The 13,846-nt window shown below is 41.5% G+C and overlaps 1 protein-coding gene across 1 annotated transcript in view; it reads right to left on the bottom strand.

Annotated features, from left to right (window-relative positions):
* Positions 1-13,846, bottom strand: part of tubb2b (tubulin, beta 2b) — a 118,818-nt gene that overhangs the window by 94,837 nt on the left and 10,135 nt on the right. The gene's annotated exons all lie outside the window — the stretch shown is intronic.

The raw sequence follows: 13,846 nt of genomic DNA, 5'->3' as shown, positions 1-13,846 counted from the left end.
TAACACCTACAGTGGTGAATTAGGATGGTGTAATTAACACCTACAGTGGTGAATCGGGATGGTGTAATTAACACATACAGTGGTGAATTAGGATGGTGTAATTAACACCTACAGTGGTGAATCGGGATGGTGTAATTAACACATACAGTGGTGAATTAGGATGGTGTAATTAACACATACAGTGGTGAATTAGGATGGTGTAATTAACACATACAGTGGTGAATTAGGATGGTGTAATTAACACATACAGTGGTGAATTAGGATGGTGTAATTAACACCTACAGTGGTGAATCGGGATGGTGTAATTAACACATACAGTGGTGAATTAGGATGGTGTAATTAACACATACAGTGGTGAATTAGGATGGTGTAATTAACACATACAGTGGTGAATTGGGATGGTGTAATTAACACCTACAGTGGTGAATTAGGATGGTGTAATTAACACATACAGTGGTGAATTAGGATGGTGTAATTAACACATACAGTGGTGAATTAGGATGGTGTAATTAACACATACAGTGGTGAATTAGGATGGTGTAATTAACACATACAGTGGTGAATCGGGATGGTGTAATTAACACCTACAGTGGTGAATTAGGATGGTGTAATTAACACCTACAGTGGTGAATTTGCTTTTATAGTGTTGATTTAACTGTTGTTAACAGTGTTGGGTTAACACTTTTTTGACCTAATTAACATAGTGAACTGGGACAGTTTACGCAACACAGTGTTGAAATAGGTTTATTCTTATAGCGTTGATTATCTTTTACACTCCTCAGTAAACACTGTATATATTTAATTAACCCTTACAGTGTTCAATCAACATCTACAGTGTTTGTTACAGCTCTGCTTTGGACTTGTGTTTGGGACCACTGTCGTGCTGAAAGGTGACGTTCCTCCCAAGTTTCAATTTTGTTGTTGTTGTTGTTGTTTTTAGCCGACTGTAGCAGGTTTTCTTAAATACTCCCCTGTATTTTGCTCCATCCTTTCTCTCGTCAATTTCGATCAGAAGCCCAGGGTTTTTTGAGGATGAAAAGCGTCTCCAGAGCATGATGCTGTCACCACCATGTTTCTATGATGCAGCTTCCTCTTCCTCCCTATTGATCCAGCAGTGCTTACTGGGATATCCACTCCTTTTGGATAGAATTTTACATCCTGTTCATAAGTTGCAATGAAATTCTGTTACCTGTTCTTTAACTCCCTTAGAATGCTCCTTAGTCTGCATTTTCATTTTCACACCCTGCCTTCGTCCCTCTTCTGAAGCTCCTGGAAACCTGGGGGGTGAATACTTATGCAAGATCTGAACTACTTGCTGACCAGTAACTGATTTTAACAGACTTAACTGACATTCCACCGATATGAAGAATATGTCTATTTATCATTTGTTATACATATATACCTGATAAATTCGGGAGGGGGGGGTGAATATTTTTGCAACCCACTGTATGTGCATGTGTATTGTATACTGTACATGTACATGTGTGTGTTTGTGTGTGTGTGTGTGTGTGTGTGTGCGTGTGTGTGTGTGTGTGTTTTCCCAGGTTACTATGAACAGAACAGCACTCCATTATTGAACCTGCTGAAGTGGCCTTAAACAGCAGCACACTGAACACAATATAATGTTGCGCACACACACACACACACACACACACACGCTCGGTTCCCGTCTCAGACCATTTTGGGGCACTTTGCTTTGTCCATCAGTAAACAATGGAGATACGGCACAGTCCTGACAATCACAAGGACAATGCCACTCGCGTCCTTGGATTCGTAAAAAAAAGTATAAATATATTGACTAAAGCAGCGGCAGATTATTTATTACTGGCAGGAAGAGGCTCCACACTTCCTCTCTCAGTGCCCGAGTTCATCTTTAGACTTAGGGCTTTTCATTTACACAGGACATAAGCCTCAGCTCGGGCTCTGGATTAAGTTGCGTATTGTTTTGTGCTTTGTCAGACAGAAAGCCGAACCAGAGCGTTGCTGGGTGAATCCGGGTTCGAGTCCTCGCGCTATCTGCAGCAGCTGGTTCGAAACATTGCCAACAAAATCCATCCATCATCCCCCCACAGAGCCAAGGCCAAAACGAGCCGGTAGGTAGAGCAGGCTTACGAGAACGCGCACACACACGATTTACATCTTTAAAGTAGATATTTCATTACACGATAGATTTAAATGCCCTGGTTCTCAAAGTGAAAACCCTCCAGTGGCCCATGAAGTGCAGCAGAGGTCCACAACTTACGTTTTTTTCTTTCATATGTGTATGTATATATATATATATATATATATATATATATATATATATATATATATATACACACACACACACACACTTTCAGTACGGCTCCAATAAATAGTGACACCACGTTTCCCATGATTTATAATGCAGCCACCATTTTGTGGGTCAAACAAAAATCAAACAAAACAAATCAACGCTATTTAAAAAGCGTTTAAAAAACAAAACAAAAGATAGAACTTCAAGAAAGGAGCGTCACAGAGGCATCATTTACAGGCAAAAGTAAAAAAAAAAGTTCCATATTACACAGGACTTTCGATGCAGATTTATCTACTGGTTGATCCACAAAATGGCGGACGCGCTGAGTGATCCGGATGTAAACAAAGCAAGTGAAAACTGTCCAAATATTATTGTACACTTTTAATCTAGGACTCGATATATATATATATATATATATATATATATATATATATATATATATATATATATATATAAAATAGTTTGTTTATTAAATAAAAACTGTACTGTGGGGATTTTCAGTTAAAAGGGTCCTTGACTTTAAAAAGTTTGAGAACCGCTGCCCTAGAAAGAAAAGTGCAATAAAGAATTACTCTTTTATTAGAGGATAATAAAAAAAAAAGTTTATTTATGAATCAGTACAAAGAAATATCTCAATTCAACTAAACCCTCAGAGAAACTCTTACACAGACAGACGTTTTGCTTGTTAACTGCCAGTGAACCTCCATGTGATGTATCTTTTATAAACCTGTCTTTATATGTCATCAAAATGGAGGTCAGTCTTCTAAAAATAAATAAATAAATAAATAAATAAAATTCAATCCAAACACTCATCATGGCTTGAGAGACGTGGAGGGAAGCGACGGTGCGAACGAAACATGTTACCGAGAACGAGTTAACTCTTGTGTCTCTCTTGAAGATGTCGGGAAAAACTTAAAGCCCTGACACCGGAGACTCCTTCTGTAAATGTTAAGACAAAAGCCTCCATATCCATAGACACGATGACGTACCGGAAACGTAATCGGCACCTTCTAACCAATCCAGCGCTGTGGCGTAAGTCGTAATACATCAGCTTTATGAGGCTCTAAGAGCTTTGGACCTCTGAGCAAATGAAGTGAAAATTGAAGCTAATAATATTAATGAGCGAAGCTCCAGGAAATCAGATCAGCTGCTGAATGTAAAAATAGCAACACCGCAGCATCCTTCCAGAACGTTCCGAGTACAAAAACAGCGGGGAGCGAAGTGCAGGAGGATATCCTATCCACGGAAGATGGTACTTAGAAGTCCTCATGAAGTACATTCTCATCCAGCAAGACAGCAGAGGGACACTTTCATCTTATTCTTCTTACATTGTAGCGCTGTTAGCGCTGGGTCGTAGAGCACGCACTGCTAGTTCCGAATAAAGAGACTAGCGTGACGTGATTAACACGGGTTAGTCGTGTTTCCTGCTTCTAGCTACAGGTTACGCTACCAACACCAGCGATCGCGGGTTTTAGGGGCGGGGCTTGCACACAGCACACGTAGAATGGTCCGAAAGATTGTAGTTTATACAAAAACGTGTGTGTGTGTGTTATAAGAAGGTTAATACAACTCTCTGTAGTGCTGTGATGAACTGCGTAGGAAATAAAACGCAACATTGTACTGTAGGAATCTATTCGACGCCACGTCTCTTGATAAATTTGCGTTTTTCCTGAAAAAAAAAAAAAAAAGATCTTCGCTCACGTCTCGATAAGCAAGTTAGGCAGAATTTAAATAAATAAATAAATAAATAAATCTGTGTACACGTTCATGACTTAAAAGGTGTAGTCAGCAATTTTGCTCAACATAATGTAAACTAACCAAGCCGTTTCCTCCAAAGCCACGCCCCAAAATGTGGCTGTTCCACAGACACCCAAGTCTCTCTGAGCACGTGCACTGTGAGGAATGTGCTCACAAAAAAATTTAAACACTCCAGTCCGATTTAAAAATCACTGACCACACCTTTAATCAAATCGATTGATTTATTTATTCATTCATTTATTCATTCATTCATGCAGCACTGTTTTGTCTCATGCACATCCAAGCGAACACACAGTCTGAGCGAACACACAGTCTGACCGAGTGCAGTTGTAAAGTTACAGATCATTACTAAGCACTAGAGTAAATAAGTGTTTTTTTTGTTTTTTTATTTTAGTGTTTTAGCCTTGAGGCTAACGGGCCTATCAGAGAGCTCGAGTGTGTTATCTGTGCGTCTGGCTGGGTGTCCTCATCGGAACGCTCCTGAAGTGTGGCTGCTACAGGTGTGGTCCTCTCTCTCTCTCTCTCTCCTCATCTCTCTCTCTCTCTCTCTCATCTCCTTTCCCTCGACCCTGACACACTCCAAATCTGGCATCGAGCTCACCACATGCACAGTTCACACACACACACAAGCCGAGGCACACGCCAGCGTCTCCCCCCACGCCGTGACCATGACGCACGCCAAATCTCCTGATCGCAACCAGCTACAGTTTCACTATACACACACACACACACACCTTTACTTCGTCTCTTATTCACCGACAAGGCTACAGAATTCTTCTGATGCCGCTGTTTTCTCGACTCTAATTGCTCCAGTCTTTAGCAAAACCCTAAAGACAGAGGTCCGATTTTTCTTCCTGGCAGGTCAAATACTGTGCATAACTGCCCTTCATGAATTTCTTGAAAACGATTCTATCAATTAAGACCATCTCATGGCCAAAGAATCATAATGCGTGTCTAAGCAACTAATACGTCGACTAATTACTCCACATCTGCGCTTCATCGCTCACACTGTCAGGTGTACAATAAACCCGCCAGCTATGTGAGTCACAAGGGAAAGTCGCAGGTGATGAAACGGAGGCGTATATTTAGAAGAAGAAAAAAAGAAAAAGAATGTTTGGGGATGTCGTACAGGATATTAAAGCGGCGATAAGTGGAGACCTTGCCGCCTCCGATGGCCCACGGTTCCTCCGCACATCAAACGGGTTCCTCTCCCGAATCTTTCTGTTCTTCTGTCTTCCTACAGCTCCCACATTCTAAAGCCCGTCTCCCAACAGGTGTGAGCGTGTAGCGTGGAGCGCCGTGCACGAAAAATATCATCACAGGACTCAAAAACTGAGATCCCGGAAGAGCTTGAAATCGTTTGGTCGAATTTCTTACAACACAGCTAAACACTGGAAAATAAATAAATAAATAAAAGAATAAAAAATAAAAAACATCCAGCTAGATTTCCATATGAGCTCAGCGTGCCGTGTCACTAAATGACCGCGCGTAAGAACCCACGTGTTAAGCTCGGCATCCGGCTAGCTTGCTTACTTATTCTACATCCGTGTTAATCCGGATACATCCGGTTTATTTAAACGTGACTCTCGAGGTTGTACAAAGTGACATTAACGTTTAGGCTATCAAACGGGACTGCGGGCACAACGACCGCGGTACAACGTCGTCCGCCGTCTTGTTCGTTCCGAGTCGAACGGGTCACGTGACTACAAACACACCGTCGTTTTGAAATATGTCCGTTATCTCATCCGTCCGCTTGGGAGACGACGTTTTCGCCGGACAAAAACGCCGTCTCGGTGTGAGCGGAAGGCCAGAGCGTAGAGGAAAAAGAAGCGTTTTGAGATTCATCCGCATTAACGTAGCCGTAGCGAATGTTAGCGACGGTTGCTATGAAAACCGTATACTTTGGAAGGAGTCTCCAGTGTCAGCACTCAGTAAGTTTATTACAAGTCGCGTTTGTTTTTTTGTTGTTTGTTTGTTTGTTTGTTTTATTAACTACAAGAAGAAGAAAAAACAAAAGTGCGGCCGGTGAGGGAACGTGTGTTTATAGCTACTATACCGTGGAACTAGCTTCTTAGATTAAACATAACTATAAACGGATCAACGTGTCCTTCTTCCATTAACAAACGGTTGCTAGCTTTGGAAATTGTCGTCATATAAGAGGAATACAACACTCCGGGATGTGCTGTTTCGGGGAAATAATCACTCGAGGTGTGTTAACATTACAACCACCATGTTGTTGATTATTTTCCTAGAACAGCACGACATGGAGTGTTTTATTCTTCACATAAATCCACGATGAGTGTCGGTTAATGCACATATTTTCAGTTATTAAAGCATGCTCTCTCTCAAACACACACACACAGTGTTGAGTAGGACAGAAGGGCCGATGGAGTTAGCAGCGTGAGGGCAGCAGCAGCCTTGAGGAGAGGGTGCAGGAGTGAAGGTCAGATATGAGAGGGGCTTCGTCCTGGAACAGCTTGTTAAAAGAGAGAGGGAAAAAAAAGGAGAGAGAGAGAGAGAGAGAGAGGAAGAGTGGAGTGGAGGAGGAGGGGTTTTGTCGTTGTTGATTGGCCTTGAGCGGATGCTTAATGTGCTCTGGAGCCCTGGCCACGTGGGGAGCGCTGATGTAAATGCTGACAGCTACAAATCGGCCCTGAGATAACCCAAACACCGCACGGGTCATCGAGGTGGAGGGAGACGCTGCTCTCTGCCCATCTCTCTTCCTCTCTCTTTCCATCTCGCGCTCTCTCCCACACGTGTTCCGTTCCCTCGTTCATTCCACACGCTCTTCTACACACACCTGGCGTGCACTATACGGTAAACTATACGGCTTTTTTTTCCAGGAAGTTTTTAATTAATACTAATGCATTCAACATGGCTGCTCCCAGCATCAGCAGTAAACACACCGGCACTTCTTACTTTTAAATGAGTTAGACCGTATATATACACAAGTACACTCAGCCATCCACTTTAATAGGAACACCCGTGAACCTGCTCGTTTACGTTATCATGCAGCACAATGCACGACGTCATGCAGATACGGGTCTGGAGCTTCAGTTCATGTTCAGGTCAAACATCAGAGTGAACAAATAACGTCTGATCTCTGTGTGGCGTGGTCGTCGGTGCCACACGGGCTGGTTTGAGTATTCCAGAAACTTCCGATATCCTGGGACGTTCACACACGATAGCGTCCAGGGTTTATACTGAATTAGCGGAGGGTCTGCAGGCTGACACGCCTTGCCGGCGAGACGGATCAGAGGACACGAGCAGACTAGTCTGAGCTGACAGGAAGTCTATAGTAATTCAAATAATCACTTTTTACAAACGTGCCAAGCAGAAAAGCATCTCAGAACGCACACGTCAAACCCGACGTGTTCTTCTGCTGCTGTAGGATGATTTTACGCGTGGTGCTGCCGCCACACGATTGGCTGAGTAGATGAGCAGGATTACACTCGGTTGGTACAGGTGTTCCTATCAGATCGATCAGCATGTATAGACTGTATATTCGCTCGTTAAATCTATAACACTGACTACACGGTTCATCGTTTTGAAGACGAATCACGACTAGCTGGCGAACACCCTGCTGAAACCCCCCCCAAAAAAAAACAAAAAAAACAATAGAAACCCTCACAGAATTTGTAATGGTTTTAATGGGAATTGTATTGGTTTTAATGGAAAGGGTGATGTTTAGCTGATGGATTGTAACGGTATTTGTAGTGGAAACCATTAGAATTTCTGTTAAGGTTTCTATTGGGGGTTTTTATTCTTCAGCATTATTATTTTGTTTTAAATCCCAGATTTTCAATGTGGTCTCAGATATATTGGAATATAGGAAATGTATTCTCATACAGACGTCAAATCATCAAAACGTGGGTAAAACATATCGCTGTAGTAGTCTTACGAACATTTCAGGAGATATTAATGGCATTAAACGAGAAGCTCTTTGCCAAAGGAATAAACGTGAATGTAGATATAAATGAATGGATAGATACTGGAAACACTGGGGGGAAGAAAAAGACGACCGTATAAATTGTTTTTGTTAGTAAATGAATGAAATTTGATTGATTGTTATAGCTGACTGCACTTATATCTTTGTTTAGTTTGTCGGGGGGGGGGGGGGGGGGGGGGATTTGGAGGCCTTCAGCTCTCTCGGGTACGTGCTTTTCTCCTCAGGAAAACATCTCGGTACATGTAGGATGCTTTGTCTCAGCTGCACCGTGTGTTTTGTGCTTCTCGTATTCGCTCAGACAATAATAAAACACGTTGAATACGTGTCCTCACGTTCACGCTGCACGTGCTCCATCATCGTTACGCAGCGTTCAAAGCCGTCTGTGCGGCCTCGTCACAAACCCCTGAGCCGGTAGGGTACAGCTGAGGGAAATGTCCATATCATGTAAAGGTTTTCAGATTAAGTGTGGTTTACGTTTAGAAATCGGTCACATGTTTCGCTGTGCGCTTGCTGCCATGTTTTAGCAAATAGTGTGAAGGAGAGAGGGGGGGGGGGATCCTAGAAGGGTATGGGCTTCATGATTTAGTTTTTCCTCCACGAGGAGGAATTGTTCAATTGTGAATCAGCTCCTTGGTTAATGCTCATGCTAATGACATCAAAATAAATAATACAAGAAATAAAAAATTAAATAAGGATCTAAAGAAATTCTTCAAAAACAATTAAATATGTTTTTAAGTGTCACATTAACTAATATACTGAGCAGTAAAGAATTAACAGTAAAACAACCAAATAACAATGTAATCAAATTATAATAAATAATATAATGTGAGGAATAAATATATATTATATATATACATACATATACACACACACACACACACACACACACACACAGGTGCATCTCAAAAAAATTAATATTGTGGAAAAGTTCGTTTTTTACCATAATTTAATTACAAAAGTGTGACTTTCATATTTTCTAGATTCGTTACACATAAAATGCCTTTTTTTTTTTTTTTTGGAATCTCGATGATTACAGCTTACAGTTCACGGAAATCAAAAATCCGGTATCTCAAAATATTCCAATAAAGAGTTTATAATACGGAAAAGTCGACCTGAGAAGACTCTAATCAGCGAAAGGTTTCCCGAGCCTTTAATCTCCCAGTCTGGTTCAGTATAATAATCATTATTTCAAGCCACATATAGGGAGCAGAAAAGAAGTTCATTTTCTAATTTCCTCCTGATTGGCTACGGCACGACCTGCCAATAAATTCAACACTAACATCTTCTAAACTGTTGCTCTATACATCACCAATAAAGACCGCGGGGGAACAAATCTGAGAACATACAATGGAGCAGCAACAAACTGGGAAGAAAACAGGGTCCATGTTTAAAATAAATAAAGAATCAGGTAGGAAGGAAGGCAGGAAGGAAGGAAGGAATGAAGTCAGGAAGGAAGGAAGAAAAGAAGGAAGGAAGGAAGAAAAGAAGGAAGGAAGGAAGAAAGAAAGGAAGTCAGGAAGGAAGGAAATAAGGAAGGAATGAAGTCAGGGAGGAAGGAAGGAAGAGAAGGAAGTCAGGGAGGAAGAAAGGAAGTCAGGAAGGAAGGAAGAAAAGAAGGAAGGGAGGAAGTCAGGAAGGAAGAGAAGGAAGTCAGGGAGGAAGAAAGGAAGTCACGGAGGAAGGAAGGAATGAAGTCAGGAAGGAAGGAAGGGAGGAAGAAAGGAAGTCAGGAAGGAAGGAAGGGAGGAAGGAATGAAGTCAGAAAGGAAGGAAGGAAGTCAGGAAGGAAGGAAGGACGTCAGGAAGGAAGGAAGGAAGTCAGGAAGGAAGGAAGAAAAGAAGGAAGGGAGGAAGGAAGGAAGTCAGGAAGGAAGAGAAGGAAGTCAGGGAGGAAGGAAGTCAGGAAGGAAGGAAGTCAGGAAGGAGAGAAGGAAGTCAGGGAGGAAGGAAGGAAGGAAGGAAGTCAGGAAGGAGAGAAGGAAGGAAGGAAGGAAAGAAGGAAGTCAGGAAGGAAGGAAGTCTGGAAGAAAGTTTGGACAGAATGAAGGAAGTCAGGAAGAAAGGAAGGAAGGAAAGAAGGAAGTCAGGAAGGAAGGAAGTCTCACCAGTTAATTCAATATCTCTAGATTAAGGTTTTTATATTTCTAGTTTTATATTTCTTATTTTAAAGACATATGTTGTTCAGCCCTTCTGAGCGAATACTATAATGGAGTCATTTATAGTAATACAGCCATAAAATGAAGGGAAATTAGGAGTTACTGATTTATTATTTACTGTGTGCTAACTTAAACCATTATTAGCTCAGAATTTTTTCCTGCTTGTTTTTATTTCTTTTCTTTTTTTCTTTTTTTTTTTCTCTTAAACCCGATTGAAGTGACTGCTGTTTTCAAGTGTAACCATACCTGTTAAAAAAAAAAAAAAAAAAAAAAAAAAAAAAAAAAAAAGAAAGAAAAAAAAAGGTTCCAAGTAGATTTTTGACTTCTTCAGCCTTCAGGCATCTGAAGTACATAGTAAACTCTACAAATTCTCAGAGCTGTAGGGAAACAAGGTTGTTTTTTTGTTTTTTTTTTTGAACGGTTGACGGCAAACAATTTTTCTTCTGTGTGCAGATTTACATTGAATCGTTTATTAGACTCTTTTATTCAAAATGCACAAACGGATAACTGAAGGATTCATAACTTGAAAGAAATTGCTGGAAAGGTCAAGGTGGTGACAAAAAAAAATCAATTTCAAACACACAATACAAGAAAGAATCTGTAACGCAAAAAAATATATATATAGTTTGTAATCCTACACACAGACAGAACAGGAACGTCTTTAGACCTTTGCGAAAAGAATAAAGACGCGAGGTTGTACAGAGTGAACATTTACTCCGCGAGGAACGAGGAGGCTGAATCAGGGAGCTCTTCCGCTATGAGTGCATTCAGATCTCAGGGAAATTATTTCTCAGAAGTTTTGGACCAAGATAAAGGAGATGAGCTGATCAAACACAGGAATACTTGGAGCAGGGAAAACAGCCAGAACTTTCTTCATCAGTAGCTCCTCATGAGTGCAGCTGGAACTCTTTGGTTAAAGGCATCACTGAGGATCAACGGTAGACGGTTCTGGAGACATGAGCATGATGTGGTGGGTGGGTTTGTGTCTCAGAGCAAGCACGTGTTAGCCCTCACCCTCCTAGATTGGTAGTTGCCATGTTATTTGGTTGGTGATTCTATGTATGGGAGAAAACTTCCCTTCCAAGTACAGCCCCTTTAGAAACCCTTCATGAACCATTTTCTGTAGGTCTTAATTCCTTAGAGGCCAAGCTTTAAGGGGACCAAATCTGTTCAGATCACTCGAGAATCTCTTGAGGAAATAATGCCCAAGAGAGATCTTCCTTGTCTCATAAATAAGTGATAAAAGGTTTAGCGGACAGACCAAAGTGGACTCAATGCAAGTTTTGTTATGCACTTAGAAATAGGGTTCCTCAACCAGGGTTGTTAACGGATCTAGCATTCTCAAGGGGTTCGTGATCCAAATAATCAATACATTTGAGCATATTAAAAGAGTTTCAGATGCATTCATGAGGCTCTACAAGCCTAGCCTTTCAAGCCTGATGTCCAGCTTTCGCAAAAGAGACTGCTACATTATCCTTAAACAAAGCAGACTCCTTAATGGTTCCCTAAACAAATCTTTGGTTAGTCAATCTCTACAATAGAAGGCTTTTCTTTCAGAGCTCATTGAGAACGCTAGAACCATTAAGAACCCTTGAGGAACCCTTCTCGATGGATAAGAGTATACATATTTGGGGACATATCTGGTGTCCTTGACACACACCTGTATGGCTAGACACCAGATATGTCCCCTGCATTTGTCAAATAACTGATTGGGTTCTGTGCAGAGGCTACAGGACAGGACAACTGCCTGGTGGCCAGGAACTGATGGAATGGGGAACAATGAAAAATGACCAGTGAAGGCCATGAAAGTGGAGTAAAAACTCCACTGAGAAACCTACAGCAACAATTTACTTCTTCACCAAACAGTGTGTGGATCGCTACAGATCCAAACCAAGGACTGTCCGTATCCTGGTTTGATAGAACAACATACGAAATGTAAAGGAGTATCTGGATCAAAAAGCCTATACACCAGCTATACACCAAATAACCACTGGGGATGTTGAGTACTGGTCACTCCACATGAGTTTGAATGAAAAACATGACTAAATCCAGAACTATGACCTTGCAAACAACGCAACTAGAAAAATGTCAAGAGTACAAGACCCTGACCTGAACTGAACATACTTGAGAACTTTACCCCAATCAATATATCTTCTTGACTCTTAATCATAAGTCAGCCTTGCCCATGACTCTAAAACAGCTAAGTCAGAGAGGCCTTAGTGACTCGTCTCTCTCTGTCACAGCTCTGTTTACTCTGCCCAACGAGCAGGAGTTCGGCCGAGCAGAGCGATCACTGAATAAACATTATCCAGCGGCCCAGCCTCTTCGGCTGCTGGAGCTAGACTCAGGGGGTGGATTGATGGGGCTCCGTCCCAGGGGCGTCACTCGATGTGTTGATTTGTTTATGTGGAGGTGTTAAAGCCCTGCCCAAAAACAATGTCCATCCACTGCTGGTTATGAACTGGGTTGCAAAGTCATATCTATTAAGTGTCCAGAATTTGATGACTGGTCTGCTTGACATAAGGCTAGGTCGAGATGATATCAATTTACTCCGAAGGGAGGTTTAAAAAAACACATACACACAAACATGTATTTCATGAGAAGGTTAAAGATAGATAACCAGACAGGCACATCGTGTGGAGAAGAGCCCAAAAACTAACCGTGTAAGTTCACATAAATGTAAAAACGTCATCTGTGAATTCTCCAATGGACAGCGCTTCACCATCAAACAGTACAACCTGCCATGACTCGCGTATGAATCCGAACCCAGAAGTACCAGAAATACTCTTTAATGCCATCTAACAGTGAGATTAATGCCATCCACACACCAAAACACTATCAAGGGTGCCAATACTTTAATCTTCAGCGAGGATAAATTGGGAGCAAATGCCCGTTTCATGCCATCCACACACCAAAACACCATCCAGGCTGCCATACATTTGCATATGACAGCCCCTCGAGCAAGATATCCACACCTACTTTTACATCATCGCACGGTTGGCCCCACCCACTTGCGCACGTAAGCTGAAGACAGTTCCGCACGTGTCACGGCAGGTGACGTTGATAATTAATTAAAAGGCAAAGACGTTAGCCAATCATAGCAGTGGGTGGTTACATCGAAGTCTTAAAGGTAAAGGACACAAAAATCGATCGTTGTAGTCAGAGGGTCAGAGACAGGGTGGAAAAAGGTCATAAATGACTACATTTTGTATGTTTTTGTTGTGCAAAGAAACTTTACTAATATTATAATTACACCGCAGAAAAGATAATAAAAACGGTTATTTTTAAAATAAAAAATAAACATGTCGCGACCCCTTTAAGAGTAAGTATAAATCCGCCTGGGATGAGCAACAGGACAGTGTTCAGGATGACAGCAGCAGAGCTTAGGTCCAAATCTACACGGACATTACGCACTGAATTTTTGGGGATTGCAAAAGGGAAGGGAAATGCCGCTGAGGATAAATCACAAGTACAGAAAGTTCCAAGGATGACTCGAGTAGGTCTGTAGAGACGAGAGAGACGAGAGAAAGAGAGAAGCCACAACATTAGAGTTGTGTCAGTATCAGGCAAGAATTTCAACACTCTCTTCTTTATAGTCTTTATCACCTGCTGCATTTTTCTTCCCGTTTTTTTTTTTTCCACCAGCCGCTACATTTTTTTTTTTAGAAGAACATTTTTCACTATTCAGTCTCTTCGACCGTACAAATG

This window comes from Ictalurus punctatus, chromosome 5 (assembly GCF_001660625.3).
Source record: "Ictalurus punctatus breed USDA103 chromosome 5, Coco_2.0, whole genome shotgun sequence".
Taxonomy (NCBI): domain Eukaryota; kingdom Metazoa; phylum Chordata; class Actinopteri; order Siluriformes; family Ictaluridae; genus Ictalurus; species Ictalurus punctatus.
This window is presented reverse-complemented; position numbering and strand designations above follow the sequence as displayed.